Genomic DNA, 16,713 nt, shown 5'->3' with positions numbered 1-16,713 from the left:
CTACCCGGATCATTTGAATTAGGCAGGCTTGCGCCGGAGGGATTTACGCTACGCCACCGCAACTTTACAGGCAAGTGCTTTGTGAATCAAGCACTTGCCCGTAAAACTTGCGGCGGCGTAACGTAAATGCGATACGTTATGCCGCCGCAGATGTACCTGAATCTGGCCCTTTGTTTTTAGTTAAAGTATAACTAAAGGCTTTTGTTATGGTTCGGATCAGTGGCGGCCCGTTCATTAGGGGTGTCTCCTCCCCATATATGCATTCGGACCCTAATCTGCATGCGGGGTGACCGAGGCATGGATTCTAAGGTTTCTTCTTTTGAAGCACGCGATTAGAGGCCAAAACGAATCTATGGTCACTTGTGTGACCATAGCGAATCATTTGCCGCCGTTCATGTCTCCTGCTTGGGGGGGTGATGTTAGTTTGTGCCGCACCCCCCCAAAAAAATTGCCGCACCAGCCGCCGCTGGTTTGGCTACAGGGGCAAGGCAATAAAACCACTGTCAGCAGGGGAATCTTCCTAATTGGCCCTAGATAGCAATATAAACATAATTGTCCTGATCACCATTGTCGATATGAACGAATGAGGGGAAACCCAAAATTTAAGTCACCACCAGAACAGGAATAGAGGGATACCGTCCAGTCAATCCGATGAATGTCCAAACACTTGCTCTGTTCCCAACCATGCATGCTGTGGTTTTATCCTCTGACCCGGTGTCCCCACAGGACACAGCAGTGATGTAGGGGTCAGAGGTTGGAACTATTGCACGCAACAAAGGACACCGGCATCAAAAGGGTAAAATGTGGGCGAGGCTTGGAAGGACTTCAGCACTGTAGGAGACCCAGGCTTGTCAAAGAATATAAAAGTGCCTATATTGGGGGGTGGGGGGAGGAATCTTCTAGATCAGGGGTCTCCAAACATTATAAACAAAGGGCCGGTTTATTGTCCTTCAGACACTTGGAGGGCCGGAGTTTGGTCAGCGGGAGTGGAAATTTTCCTGGCATCATTGTTGGTAAACATTTGGTATTAGGGGGAGGAATAGTGCCCCATTGCTGGTATCATAGGGAGGAATAGTGCTCTATTAGTTGTGTCAGTGGGAGAAATGGTGCTCTATTGTCGGTGGCAGATGGCAGAATAGCCATCTGCAAAGGGCCACATCCAGCCCTCGGGCCACAGTTTGGAGACCACTGTTCTAGATTACACCCCCCAGCCCCAAAAGGGTCACTTAAAAAAAAAAAAATAGTACTTTAGGTTACTAAACTCAGGATCCTGCATTCACTATATCCGGTCTCCCACAATACACTACATGAACATGCAATTATTTTAGTACATAAACTGCCAAATATATATTTTCTCATCAGCAGTATATAGCAGTCATATGACTATCAGTGTGTGGTTAAAGCTTGTGAGAGTAGTTTTTATTTGCCTCTGACTGTCCTATGAGGCTGCAGGATCCCTGACCCTCTGTCTGGACAGTGCCGATTGGTCCTGTGCTGATCGCATGCACCATCCAAAAAAAACAAACACTCGAGCAATACACAAACTGAGCATATGCAGAGCGACTCCAAAGGCTGTCTCAACAGGCGATGGATTGGGGACAGTGAAAGGGGAGGATCAGAAGGATTAACCCCTTAGGATCCCCAGTGATTGTGGCCAGTCTGGGATAAAAGATTGGGGGGCATTTGATTGGTAATTACTCAATTTTCAAGGGTGACTGCCACCAATTTCCCCCCAAGTGATCTTGCCAAATATCTATTCATAGCATGGAGTTCCCTACTCTGCCCAACTCCTATGGCCATTACCGACTCCCTTTCTGGATCTTCAATTTACTGTAAATTATGAAGACTACATTAGGAACACAGCACTCACACTGCAGGAGAATTGAGGCTCCATGCAATGTAGAAGTAGCACCTGAAGAGCTCTCTGCTGCCCCCAAGAGACAGAAAGGTAGGTGATGGAGCCCACCTATATTCACTTACAACTGAAAGATCCATTTTGGGTAGTTAAACCCTTTATGACCATTTTACAGACTGTCCTTGCAATAAAAGGGACAGAAATCAGAGAAAAGAATCATACAAGTATTGTCACACAATAAAGAGACATCCTGTCTGGCCTCCTGTTACCATTTGTGTTGGACGAGGACAGTCTATATCCCTGAAAGGTATTGTGTATCCGGAAACTGATAAAAAAAGATCTAAAAAACGTTTCATCGGGAAGTTTGAAGCAACTGGATATTTGGTAATAAGAGAATTGGCCTTTTCACCCCTATTATAGTCTGAGGACAGGAAAGGCTTCCGGGCTTATTTGATCACTACTTGTACAAAAACACACACATGCTTGGTGCCATTAACAAGCAGGTTTCCAAGAAGTTCAGAAGTAATTTAATATTTTACAGAAAGGGCAAAAAAACAATGAATTGGTCTTTACACTGTAAAAAAAATAAAAATAAAAATAAAAAAATAAATAAACTCTTCAATGTTTGACACGTGCAAATGATCTGGGTTAACACTGTACATTGCATGTGAAATTACAATTCACATGCGATTTAGTGTTATTTAAGCTCATTCATTTTTAGTGGGCACAAATCACACCGCATTGCACCAAAAAAAGTGCAGTACTTTTATGGAGCTGCAGTTCAACCGCATTGCGTAGCGGTTTTGTGCCATGCAATCTGGTTCAGGAAAACTGCACTGCGTTTGCACTTTTGGGGCGTCATTAACTTCGTATCGCAAACTGTGCAATTGTAGAGCGGTGCAACACTCAGGGATCGCAGCGTTTCCAGCAACTCATGTGTGAGCCTAGGCCAAGGCCTTAAGGAGTGTGGAAGGGGCCCAAACCCTCAAAATAGGTGTATAGTTATAGCTAGCTACATAGCTAGTCTGGTCGAGAGAAGAAAAAAAATTCAACAAAAAAACTACCAATTAGAAAAAATAATAAAGAGAAAAACCTTCATATACAGAACCCCATAACCACACCTGATCTAGAGGAAGGCACAGAAAATGTGAGCGCAATTCCGGTGACCGTTGTAACTAAAGTGATGGGAAACCAAATAAGAGTAGAAATCATCCAATGCAATTCACTTGCTGTAGTGGAAACATAGCCCTCATTCATACTACTGCACCACATCATGGATATGAGCATTTATGGTGCGCACGGTTTTGCATGCGTTCACACACTAAAGCATTAATGCAGGAGGAGAGAATTTCTCACTTTAAAGGGGTTGTAAAAGGTAAAAATAAAAATTCCCTAAATAGCTTCCTTTACCTTAGTGCAGTCCTCCTTCACTTACCTCATCCTTCCATTTTTGCTTTTAAATGTCCTTATTTCTTCTGAGAAATCCTCACTTCCTGTTCTTCTGTCTGTAACTACACACAGTAATGCAAGGCTTTCTCCCTGGTTTCTCCCAGGGAGAAAGCCTTGCATTACTGTGTGGAGTTACAGACAGAAGAACAGGAAGTGAGGATTTCTCAGAAGAAATAAAGACATTTAAAAGCAAAATGGAAGGATGGGGTAAGGGAAGGAGGACTGCACTAAGGTAAAGGAAGCCATTTAGGAGAAAAAAAATTGTACCTTTACAACCCCTTTAAACAAAGACGGTTTCCAATTGGATGCCATCACCATTTGTCTGACAATTTCCACCCAGCTTGATTTTTTTAATCGACCATTGGTCGAGCCGGGTGGTACTGTCAGAGCCAACTACGGCCCAAATTTCAGTGGTTTCAACAGCAAATCAGCTGAAATTTGAGTCACAAGAATTACCAGTTTACATAAAAGGTTTATAAAAAAAAAAAAAAAAGAAAATTAGAAAGATTTCCATAAAGTCAGTCATATTTACATTTCGATCTAATCTTTATAATCGGCTTAAAAATGAGCACCGTCAGTCTGGGAAGCCGCGGCCCACAGCCCCCTAATTGTGTAAAATGTAAATGAGTAGAAAGGTCACCCATGAGCGAGACGCTCCTTTCACGCAGGATTCCAAACAAGAAAAGTCATTGTTTCAGCACTTCATTATAGTCTTATAAAAATAAAATAATGAGCAGTGTCCTCCACTGCCCCAGCCTAGCTGAGACAACGGCATACTACAGTGATTTACATAGAAGCACATGCTGATCAACAATGTCACAAGTGTTGGGTTAGACCTCACACGCCACACATGGGTTCTGCATTTTGTTATTTTCCAGAGCAGGCAGAACAGAGATGAGATCCGTTCCTTATAGAAGATCCAAAGGTTGCATTGCAGTACGCTGGGGGGAAAAAAACGCAAACCGCTGAAAAACGGCGTCAGCGTTTTTTAGCTCTTTATCCATTGAAAAAAAAAAAAAAAAAAAAAGGATACACTGAAAAAAACGCAGATTAAAGCTATTGCAAAAACGCTAAAAACGTTGAAAGGCTCCCTGCAAAGCTACTGCAAAGTACAGGCTCACCCCCCACCCCCAAGATACAAAACGCAGTTTTGTACAGTTCTTTTTTTTTTTTTTAAATTGTTTTTATTGAAGTTTTCACAACATACAAAAAGAAAATTTAAACAGACAATACAAAGACATACATTTACACAGCTCAATTGTGCATATATTTTACAGGAAACTTTGTGCTATAAATCACTACCACAGTGTGCTTCAGTTGTAATGTCAGGCATGATGGGGACAGGGGTGCACCCCGCCTCCAGTATGGTACCAACTCCCGTGTCGACACCTGAGACTAATCCATATCAGCAGTGGGACCTATGTTAAATGGTAGACGTGGTGGTTATATGGAACAATCATCCAACAGTTTCCGACTCAGCCAACCAGGCTCGCCAAACTTTATCATACTTCTGTGGACATCCACGGTTGAAATATGTATCCTTGTACAGGGGGAGGCTGGAGTTGACCAGCCGTCTCCACTGCACCAGGCAGGGGGGTGTGGGTTTCTAACAGTTTTGTACAGTTCTTACAGCGGGGTAAACAAACTTATTTTTTTCGTTAAGCCACAGGCTGTACTCTGGCAGCAGGGACTCTCCACAGAATATACTGAACAGCGCTGCAGTGATTTAATGAGGGCTTTTCAACAGTCCTGTCGGTGATTCACCAGGACAGTCCAGGTTTTCAATCAAGTGCCCGGGTTTCAAGCTGGGGGTAGGGCGATGTCACCAACAGCAATTTGGCCACACCCACTGTCGGCTGTGGCACGCTATGCGCACCACAATACTACTGTCCTTGAGGCACCCAAAGGTATCCAAGGCCACTAAAGTGTTCGGGTTTGGCTTGAAGAAAATGTGGCATCCAAACATTCGATCAAGCCAAATTTCGATTTTGTCTGTACCCACTTTTACACAAGTACCAGGCAGCATTCATATCCGTTTTACATGCAATGGAGTCGGGGTCTGCCCATATGCCATGGTCGACTCCTGGCACAGGCTCTCAGTGAGCTGCTGAGAGCCTGAGCCGGATGCTCAAACCCCTCCACAACCCAGCGCTTCAGTGAGAGCAGGGGGGGGGGGGTGGGGGGCAGAGCGTGGCTCACTTACAGCAGCTCTGCTCAGGGAGCTGTGAAAACCGTGATCGGCGGTGTTTGATCGCTCGGTTTTCAGTGTTAGAGGTGCTGGGGACAGGTGCAGCATCCGACCGATGATGCATCTACCTGGGCAAGTATGATTCTATAAAAACAAAAAACCCCATTCATCTCATTAAAGGACAAGAAACTCTCTGCCCCAAGACAATGCTTTCAGAAGCCAGGTGACCATGTTTGTTTCCCTATACAATCAGATCACATGCCATCAGTTTCTGTCATTTCCTAAATGGCTCCAGTTTAGGATTTAGTTACCCAGCTGCCAAGCCTCATCAGCAAGTGACATGAAAGAAGAAAGGGGAAGATGGCGTTTCAAGCCTTGCATCCCCAAAGGAACTCTTGAAATATTTTCCAGGCCTCAGGGAAGCCTTGCTAAAACCAGTTCATCAAAGAAGCCTGCTGGATAAAACTCGACTGAAAAAGGGAAAGTTCAACTTTTCTTGAAAAAAATTAAAAAGTGAATGCCAAATATCTTGGGCACCCATCTGAACCCTGCTGCCCAGAGTGCTTGTAAAGACCCATGGTGCCAGTGTAGCCGTCTGTACACAGTCCCAGTTTTAGAATCCTTCATAGTGCTTAAAGCGAAAAACAAATTTTAACATTAGATGGAGGTTCATTTTGTGAAGGGGAATCGGGTGTTTTTTTTAAAAATCGAAGCAGTACTTACCGTTTTAGAGATAGATCTTCTCCGCCGCTTCCGGGTATGGTCTTCGGGACTGGGCGTTCCCATTTGATTGACAGGCTTCCGACGGTCGCATACATCGCGTCACGAGTAGCCGAAAGTCGGTGCGTCTCTATACGGCGCCTGCGCATCGACGTTCGGCTACTTTCGGAAAATCGTGACGCGATGTATGCGACCGTCGGAAAGCCTGTCAGAAGCCTGTCAATTAAATAGGAACGCCCAGTCCCGCAGCCCATACCCGGAAGCGGCGGAAAAGATCGCTCTCTAAAACGGTAAGTACTGCTTCGATTTAAAAAAAAAAAAAAAAAAAAAAAAAAAAAAAACACCCGATTCCCCCTGACAAAACGATCCTCAATCTAATGTTAAAAATTAACTTTTTGGGTGAACCTCCACTTTAAAATGCCAAGTGTTTGATGGTCAGTTCAGTGAAGAAAAATTCTGAAGAAAATTGTATAATGTATGGCCAGCTTAATGGATACACAGTTCAGGACTTTGTTGTACGGACCGCCACACTGGCAGCACCGGGCATCGTGCCCTCTGTGTGCAATGAGGACCAGAGGGGTGGCCAGGATATTTGGAATTTGCTCACCTTTTAAGGAAGAATCTGTCTGTCCAATTACTGCACTAGGCTACACATTGTAAGACCAACCAGCCTGAACTAATGTCTACATCCAACAATCCTTCAGACTTGAGTAATGATTAACTGCGAAAATAAATGAATTCCCAGCAACTATAAAAAAAATCAAAAATAAGACAATTAAAAGCAGTAACAGAAATGGCACAACTGGAGCGACTCATTTGTCAGAAGATAAACATTAACTCACAATGGTGTCCGCTGGGATTCCAGACTTCCCTGCAATCACAAACTATAATTAGAGAGAACAGAATCTGCGAAGCTCAGCGGCCCATATCAACCAGTTTTCATTTACAAATGTCATGTTGAATGGATTCAGGATCTGACTTCCCCCAAACCCTTTGCTTCTATTAACTTTACACAGAGGAGCCGAGGAGGAAAAGAAAAAAAAACCCTTGCAGACCGAGTTTCCCTGAAAAACAAGTTACAGATGTTGTGCTTCAGATTCCACCCCCACATCAAAACGCATGTCATGTGACCCGAGGCTGCGAGCCGCCTCTTCCTGGATACCCCCACCCTTCAGGAGAGGCAAGGCGCCGAGTTATGTCTCCTTCTCTCACTCCTTGAACACATCTACCAGCAAGAAGAGGAGGCAGTGCCATACTATTAGGAGCAGATAATTATTTACCAAGCAATACAGATTTAAATGAAAATACGCTACAGTCACATGTTTGCTGCATTTAGAAGTGGCTGGATGAAGCAACACTGTGCTATGGCTACAAACTGGCAGATTGGCTGTGGTCAGGACTCTGTGCATCCAAGGTCAGCGTCAGAGGCTTCATTTGCATGTAGCTGGTGAAATAAGCATTGATATGTACAGAGTACAAGTCTGAAAGTTGCTACGTATGTACACAGCGTGCATTTAGCCATGCCAGCAAGAAATCTTCCTATAGTGTGCCAGTGGCCTGCCCTAATTGCCTCTGTGCAGCCATGTGAATGCAGCCCAAAGCATATAAAAAGCCTGCAAAAGTTGAGAGGATAATATAGGAAAGCGTTATTAGCTCACTTAGCGCCCCCCCCCCCCCCCTCCAACTTGTGAATTCCATACCTTCCTGCCCCATAGACGACCAGAAGTTATAGTGCCCCTGTGCCAGGACTATGGGCATTCAAAGATTTACATATTCTTAAAACCAGAACAAGTCTTTGTTCATCGCTCTTCCTGGATTGCGAAATCCGTGAGCTCCACGGACATCTTTGCACGGTCTTCATCCCGGGTTTCCCATCTTTACTGATCGGCCTCAGATGACAACACATGCATGCGAGTTTTTTCATCCAAGCACAAAGCCATTCCAAGAAATTACACCACTGCTCATGCACAGCCCCAAGTACATGCTAAAGTGCACAGTGTGCAATAAAAAGCCATCATATTAGCATTATAAAAAAAGGGGGGGGGAAGCTCTAAAAAGTATAGTCAAAGCTTCCCCCCCCCTCCCTATACTTCGAGTGGGTCACAGGTAGGGTTGCCAACTTTAAAACAGAACACATTAATTACACAGGTTCTGTGGCCGATTAAGGAGGTAATTAAACTCACTTGGTGCCTTATTTGCATTAAATTAGCCTCAGAACCTGTGTAATTCATATGTGTTCTGTTTTAAAGGGATGAGTTGGCAACCCTAGTCACAGGCGTGCGCTTGTGCTCCCCTGTGACCCAGAATCAATTTACAGAAGGCTAAAACCTGCTGTCAAATGATGTCAGAGCCGCTCCAGACTCTGGATGTATCCCGACAATGTGGGGGGACCACCCCGAGTCCTTACAGGTAGCTGGCTACGCCTCAGCACACTGAGCCAGCCGCTCTTGCCCCCTATCCAATGTGATCGCTTAGTTCTCACTCTTGGAGCTTGTGGGGAACAGCTTGCAGTAATCGGACCAATGCTGCAGTCGGTAGGTATGCGTTTTGTGCTGTAGTGTGGTGCTACATACACAACATAGACCGAAACAAAATCCAAATCTGTCAATTCCAAGTCAATCACTTGGTCGAAAATGAACAAAAAAAATGAAAAAAGGATGTAAAGAAAAAAAATAAAAAATTATCAAAAAATTATACATTTTTTTTATCGTTCATTTTCGACCAAGTGATTGACAGATTTTTTTTCCGATCTTATGTTGATGTATGTATAAAATTGTATTATATTGCAACTATTATCATGAATTTAAACATAAAAATGTATTGTTGGACATTATTTGCATCTATAGAGCAAGAAAAGTTTAAAAAAATAAATAAAAATGCATCCCTTTCTATGTATGTCTTCACACTGGTCCATTACGCTTCCATTGCGGTGTTAAAAATCCTGCTTGCTGCATTTTTGGTCTGTTTAAAAAAAAAAACCTCCACCTTCCCATTAAAAATGCAGCAAGAATGCATCAATAATGCACCTATTACTTTGAGTTACATGACCTATGAAAAAAATAAAAAAAAAATAAAAAACACAACACACCATACGCAGAGTAAAATCATGGTGTAAAAAAAAAAAAAAAAAAAAGGGGGAAAAAAAATAATAATTTGCATGCGTTTCAGTGCCATTATTGGCACCTATTTCCTCATCGCCCAAATGCCAATGCCACCATTTTCAGCTGCCAAAATTTCAGTGACGAAAATGTTTTTTCGTAAGCAAAATTAATACTGTAGCAGTAGGATAAAAAATAAAATTTGAGGTCAATATCTATACAAGGAAAAAGCTGCCCCCTTTGGACAGTATTGGCACAGGTCAACTGTGCCAAAGGGTAAATCTAGCCGACGGGGCAATAAACATTTATCCAAATAAAAACCTAAAACTACATCCAACTGTGACCAACAGGGTAAGATTTAGTCACACATTCGTTCCCCAGCAAGATTTTAATTTCAAACGAAATCAAAGTGAACTTTAAACAGGCCGCAACAAAGTCCACCAGATGCTGACAGAAGGCCGCAGAACGGAAATCCTTTTATTTGATCAAACTTTCCAAAACACAGGCATGCTGCGCCTTTTTCTAAAGTGTCTTCACTTCAGTTACCCCCTCGGCCCCCCAGCAAGGAGGGACACACATGGAGATCTTCTTCCTGTTAGCAGTGCAAGGAATGCACAAGGTTTGCAGAATTTCTCCCAGCTGTATTGTTTACATTTGTGGAATGTGAAGAAACAGTACAGAGAACTCAGAACATTCCAGAAAGGCGGGAAAACTCTCTCTGCGCTCTTATTGTGACATGTTTCACATTTCTAAACTGCTTTCGGTTATAACCTACTTTTTTGGGAAAGTCCAGGCAGACTACAGTAACCCTTTCAAGCAAGCGTCGAGCTCAACAAAAGCAAATCTCCAACACACTGTGCGTTGTTTACAGATGAGCCGCAAAACACACACAAATTAATGCAGCTCTGTATACATAGTTTAGGGCCCAGTCACAACATGTGTTTTGGGATGTGTTGCCCAGTGCAATCTCAACTAAAAAACAAGGCAATATGCCTTGGTTTCTTATGGTGTCAGTCACTGAAAAGAACTTAAAGTGCAAGTTCCCCGCTGACAAGATGGGCTATGTGGGTTCAGATTAGAATGCCTCCTGTACGTACCTTTATGAGGTATGTTTAGGAGATTAAGCCACAGGGATTTCATATCACCAGACTAGTAAAGCGGCTATGTGATGTGTCACAGCAGGACTAAGACCCTTTTCATACTGAGGCTTTTTTCAGGCGTTTTATCACCAACAATAGCGCCTGAAAACTGTCTTTAATGCCGCCCAATTGCTTTCACACAGAGTGGTGCGCTTGCTGGATGAAAAAAAAAAAAGAAGTCCTGCAAGCAGCATTTTTGGGGCGGTGTAGGAGCGCTGTATACAACGCTCCTGCCCATTGAAATGAATGGGCAGAGAAAGCACCTGAAAAGCGCTAAAACATGGGTGCCGTTAACCCCTTTTTGATGGTTAAAAAGCACCACTCTAGCGGCCGATAAGAGCCAACGGACCCGCCGTCCCAGTGTGAAATTTAGTGTTTGTCCTTTCGGATAATTTTTGACAAAAGCCGTGTACCAACGATCAGATTATCATACGATCGCTTCAAAAGCGGCAATTTCCCCCCCCCGATTTTCTGATAGCGTGTATGGGCTTTAAGGTCTGAACATGCACTACAGACACAGATTTAGCTGTGGTGATCTACAACCACGGTTAATTTTTACATAAAACTTTGATTTAGTCAGTCTCGACTAAAACTAAAATGGCATTTTAGTTGATTAAACATTCCAGTACATTTTAGTAGACTAAAAGAGTGTTAATTATGTGCAAGAACCTTTTTTGTTAGAAAAGGGCGATATGCCAGGATAACTTTGCATGCGGTATTCAGGCATTTCGCATGCCAAACACGCAAATTAAAAAAAATAGGACTGCGCCACAACCACATGCCAAAACATGGCTATGGCGATTGCGGCTCAGCATTTTAATGTAAAAGCCCTCTTGGCAACAAAAAAATGACGATGTTCATGAGGGCGCAGAATTCTCTCCTGTCCACTTGTAGGCCCTAAACCACAATCTAAAAAAGTGTGCCACTGCAGATCACTTTTCAGAGCCCATGAGAAAGCAGCATTAAGCCCTGGTTCACACTGGGCTGCGGGAGTGAAGCCATGCGAGTTCAGCTGAACTCACAAGGCTTCACTCCCGCTGGCAGTCCAGATTTCGGACGCGATTTAAGAGATATCTGTGCAGGTTTCTGCACAGATGTCAATGTAAATCGCTGCCCAAAATCGCAAAAAGTAGTACAGGAACTACTTTTTGAAATCGGTGCAGCACCGCAGATGCGGCGTCGCACCAATTAGGACGGTGTCATTGCCGGCAAATGCCGCCGATTTGAGATGCGATTTCACATGTGAAATCGCATCTCAAATTGAAGCAAAATCGTACCCAGTGTGAACCTGGGCTAAAAAGGGGAACTAAAGCCCACAATACTTGCCTCTCCCTTTTAACAATCTGAGTTCAGATTCAGAGTTTGTTGTGAATTTTAAGGATGAATTTCCCTCCAGTGCTTACAGCTACAGAGATCAGTGAGGTCTGAACTATAGGTAGAGAACAATACATTAAAGCAGAGTTCCACTCGTTTGCAAGTTTATCAATAGTCAGCAGCTACAAAGTGTAGCTGCTGACTTAATAAACACTCCTGTCCAGCGATGCAACCGCCTGAAGCCTTGCTCCTCTCCCCCGTCGGCATGGCAAGTGTGGGCACTCGGCTGTGACAGCTGGGTGCGCACTGTGCTCTTAGTGGCCAGGTAATCTACTGGGACCTGTGCCAGAAAATTGCAGAGAGGGAGGAGTCGCCGCCACCCAGGGGGCGAGGAAACGAGAACAGGAAGTGGCAGCTGGGTACCTGTCAAACCCCCAACACAAAAAAAAAATTGCATGCCAAATGTGGGTGGAACTCCGCTTTAATGTATTTTTTTATAAAGCAAATGGTGTTAAGATCTTGAATATGACCCTGTGTCAGTCTCTTGTAGTCCCTGTACAGCAGGGCCTAAGTGTATGAGGAAGAAGCAATACAAGGAACCATTTGGGTCATGTACTGACAGACACATGCCGATAGGAGAAAGAAGAGTGAAAGCCGAGTCATCACTGTTGCTTTGCTGGCCAATCACAGGCAAAGGTGGGTTCAGGACGACCTGGGCTTAAAGAAGTGGGTTAAATTATGCTGGAGATCAGGCTGATGAAAAAAGGACAGCAATGAAAAAGCTCAGTACTGAAAACCAACTATAGATTCTGGATTTTATTAAGCAATTGTATAATAGTTTAAAAGATGTAAGCGAACACATTCCATATATTGTGTATTCATAGCATCAAAGTGGTGCTATCCATCAGAAGGAGTACAAAAGGGAATATCTCAGAAATTTCCAAACAGGCAGGTTGGGCTTGATGGCCATTCACACCTAGGTATTCAAAAATGCAAACATTTTCTATGTACAGAATGCAGATGAATTGTGGGATGAATGTGCTGCATTGTTTTTGTTGCCAAGGAAACCTTATATAAAAAGGATACATTTTTACTCAAAGTGCACACAAGTACTACTAAGCACTTATTGTGTTTCCACATATGCAAAGGCGGCCACAGTACACCAATTTATTAATACAAACACTTCTCTTATGTAAACAGGTCTTTTAGCAAGTGAGAAAAACTAAACCACAGGATCCTGCAACATCTAATGCTAGCCATACACGGCTGAAATTTCTTTCCGGCTGAAATTTAAGCCGTGGGCAACCACCCTGGCACCAGCTGGCCAAACTTATGGCAATGAAAGGCGCTGGGTTGAAAACCAAATGACCAAACAGTAACTGCATCCAGATGCAATCAACTATTGGGTACTCAGACATCCAGTGGTGCGGGCAATCAGAATACAATAGCCGGCAGGTGGAGATTACTCTTGGTTATGTAGCATTGGAGGAGTGATTCAGCCGTGTGTGGCAGGGAATTTGGTGTTGCATACTGTCAAAGGCCTTCCATGAAGGAATATGGTTACCCAATATTTGTTGTTGCTTTGGTCCTCCCTGGCTGCCTGTGCCGCACATGCACGTCCCCTTCTTGTCCTCCCTGGCTGCCTGCGCCGCACATGCAACGTCCCCTTCTAGTCCTCCCTGGCTGCCTGTGCCGCACATGCACGTCCCCTTCTAGTCCTCCCTGGCTGCCTGTGCCGCACATGCACGTCCCCTTCTAGTCCTCCCTGGCTGCCTGTGCCGCACATGCACGTCCCCTTCTAGTCCTCCCTGGCTGCCTGTGCCGCACATGCACGTCCCCTTCTAGTCCTCCCTGGCTGCCTGTGCCGCACATGCACGTCCCCTTCTAGTCCTCCCTGGCTGCCTGTGCCACACATGCATGCCACCTTGCAGTCCTCCATGGCTGCCTGTGCCTGCGTCTCCCCTGGAAACCTGCACGTCCCCTTCTAGTCCTCCCTGGCTGCCTGTGCCGCACATGCACATCCCCTTCCAGTCCTCCATGGCTGCCTGTGCATGCGTCTCCCCTGGAAACCTGCAAGGGTATGGAGCCAAACGAGAAAAGGAAACCTAGGGTAGCAAACTCTGGACTGGCTCAATCAAGAAAAGCCTTTAAAAGAAGCAGTAGCAGATGAGGCAAATGGCCAGGTCAGCTGCTAAAATTAAAATGCAGTGTTACACTATAATAAAATAAATCCCTTCTGTGAAATGTACTCTTGTCTTGCTTCCAAGCTGATCTGTTCAGCTGCTGGGCTCATAAGCCTTGTTTAGGTTCCAGGTCACTAGAGTGGTAGCTTACACAGGACTTAATGTGCAACGGCATCGTCACATGGAGCAAATCACATGCTCCTTCATACCCAGAAGTACCACGTACTTCCTTTAGAAGCATGAGTGCAAAGGTGGCGTGGAGAAAGGCTGGCTGGTTTAAAGTGAAGCACATTGATGTAAATGGGGCCTTAGGGCTGCTCCAGTAACAAATTCATGAACTTTTACACTATACAGTTTTGTTGCTCACAATCCCTTCAGAAACACTGAATTGTAGCACTACAAGATTGTGGAAAAATCTAGACTGACTCCATGTCAACATGATGCAAACAGAAGATTCCGAGGTCTCAGCTGCACTACTACAATCTAATGGGTATGGAGATCTTCAGCAATTCATACGCCATATGAAGTAATCCTGGCCAGATTCTGACACCGTCCAATGGTCTAGTCTTCTGTCTTCTTCCACTCCTGCTCTTTTGTTCACTGTGAGAAAAAGTAGTGAGCAGAGAAAGACTGGCAGTGCATGTGTATAGAAATCTGAGCTGTGTTTGCATATGGTCACAGCATGAAAAGCCGACTGCCAAACTCGCCGGGTGCCTCTCTCCATTCCCCTCCGTACCAGGCCATTCCCCTGCTCCAAAACTGCACGTACAGCAAAAACTTAACTCTTTGCAAGCCCAGCACAATGTCCACTAATGAATTGAAGGACATATCCCAGTAAACAAGCCATTTTAAAACCATTACACCAAAGCTACTCTAGAGTTTTAGGAACAAGGTCTAGTCTATTTAGGCTCGAGCTACACGGGTAATTCTTCGTAGCTCAGTGTCGCTATTCTAGCAATTAACCAGTAAGGGCTGAACAGAAGAACAAATGGTTCCCGAAAGTGCAAGCTACACCAATAGCATGTAGGAGCAAATCAAGTCAACTGGTGACTCAAGAGATCACACTACGTGTAGCCTACAGCACAGGGAGCCATTTGATCCAATGGTTTAGCTATTAATGGATAGCCCAAGTACTCGATCACTAGCATGGATGCTAAATAACATTGGGATTTCTTGCTTTTCATCTAAAAGAATATAGAAACAAACAAGATTGGTATAATGCATTTACAATGTTCTTTCCGCAAAACCCATTTTTATTACAATAATTTGAAGGCCATAGCAATCCTCAGACCAGTATGACGAAGGAATTTTGTCTAATCCCAAAATTAAAACTTCCAAAAAAAAATGCTTGATTTTTTTTATTAAAATGAGATAAAAATGATGCAGTAATCACTATGCTGCAAAAACTGTCCCATCTGGGTAGTAAAATACAAAAGTAGCAAGCAACTACTGTCCCATCTGCTTATAAACCAACTTCCTTTCTGTTCATTCATATAGTAGTCACAAAACCACGTTTGTCCCTGAGGAAGCCATTTGGCGAAACATGTAGGATTCAGATGTGGAAACAACCATAGGAGCTACAATAAAGCTTCTTGAATGACCATAAAGCTGTTCATGTATTTTATAATATTGTTTTTATTTTATAATATTGTTTAAGTACGCTTGTAACTTAAATTGAGATTGTATTCAATTTGGCATGTCCTTGTACCAATTGCACCTATAAAGTCCCATCCCCCCCTACTTTGTATTCTCTGTACAACTGTTCCTAGTGTCTATATGGCGAGTTGCCATATTAAGATATGGTTTCTGTCCCAGACTACCATATCGACCTCTCAATACAAACTATTCTATATAATAATAAAAAAAAAAAAAAAACACAAAAAAATAAAAATAAACCAACCACCCCTTAACTACAATTGATACAAAATACTATATTTGCGCCAAAATAAAAGCACGCGATAATGATAATAATAATAATAATAACAATAACAATAATAATTAATAACAATTAATAACAATTAATAACCATAATAATAAATAACAATAAATAATAATAATAAATATCTCTACAAAAAAGGAATTAAAATAAAACAAATCAAAGAAAAAAAAAACAGTTTAAAAATTAAATTTAAATTTAGAGTGCAACATGATAGCAGTTTTCTAAAGTTCAATAGAATTAAAATTCCCAAGGAATTAGGTAACCCGGATTAGCAAGGACAATTATGCAGCAAAGAGAAACGCACACACACAAAGAAAAATACAAATGTTACAGAGTAGGTGAAAACTAGAGTGCTCAGCAAATTTCCAAAGTTTAAAAAAAATAATATGGCAGCACAGCATTGTATAGTACGTTCCACAAGGGACTAGTGTGTGGGACACATCCTTCAATGGCTGATCAGGACAGGAAGTTAGAGCCCAGACAAAGGGGAGATTGTGTTCAGTATTGTGATCTATGACCTCTCGCAGAGCTGCGAGACAAACCCTTTATTGCCTCAATCCGGTAATATATACATGCTGAATGCATTTCAGATTTACACACAGGACAGCTTATACAATGCCTGGTACAAATCGCAGAATTATACAAAAATCTACACCCTGTTTAAAAAAGAAGTATTTTCTCATACACCAACATATATCCCTGGACATGGGCACAACACATTTTATGGGAGTAAATATGAACATAGAACAGTCAAAACCCAAAAAACAGCCATAAAAAGAAAAAAAAGAAGAAACACAGAAGGGTACAACCAACAACACATAAAAAAAA

The 16,713-nt window shown here is 43.1% G+C and overlaps 1 protein-coding gene across 2 annotated transcripts in view; it reads right to left on the bottom strand.

The window, feature by feature from the left end:
- VGLL4 (vestigial like family member 4) overlaps nt 1–16,713 on the bottom strand; it is a 176,710-nt gene that overhangs the window by 68,270 nt on the left and 91,727 nt on the right. The window lies entirely within an intron of this gene.

Source organism: Rana temporaria, chromosome 7, assembly GCF_905171775.1.
Source record: "Rana temporaria chromosome 7, aRanTem1.1, whole genome shotgun sequence".
Classification (NCBI taxonomy): Eukaryota; Metazoa; Chordata; class Amphibia; order Anura; family Ranidae; genus Rana; species Rana temporaria.
This window is presented reverse-complemented; position numbering and strand designations above follow the sequence as displayed.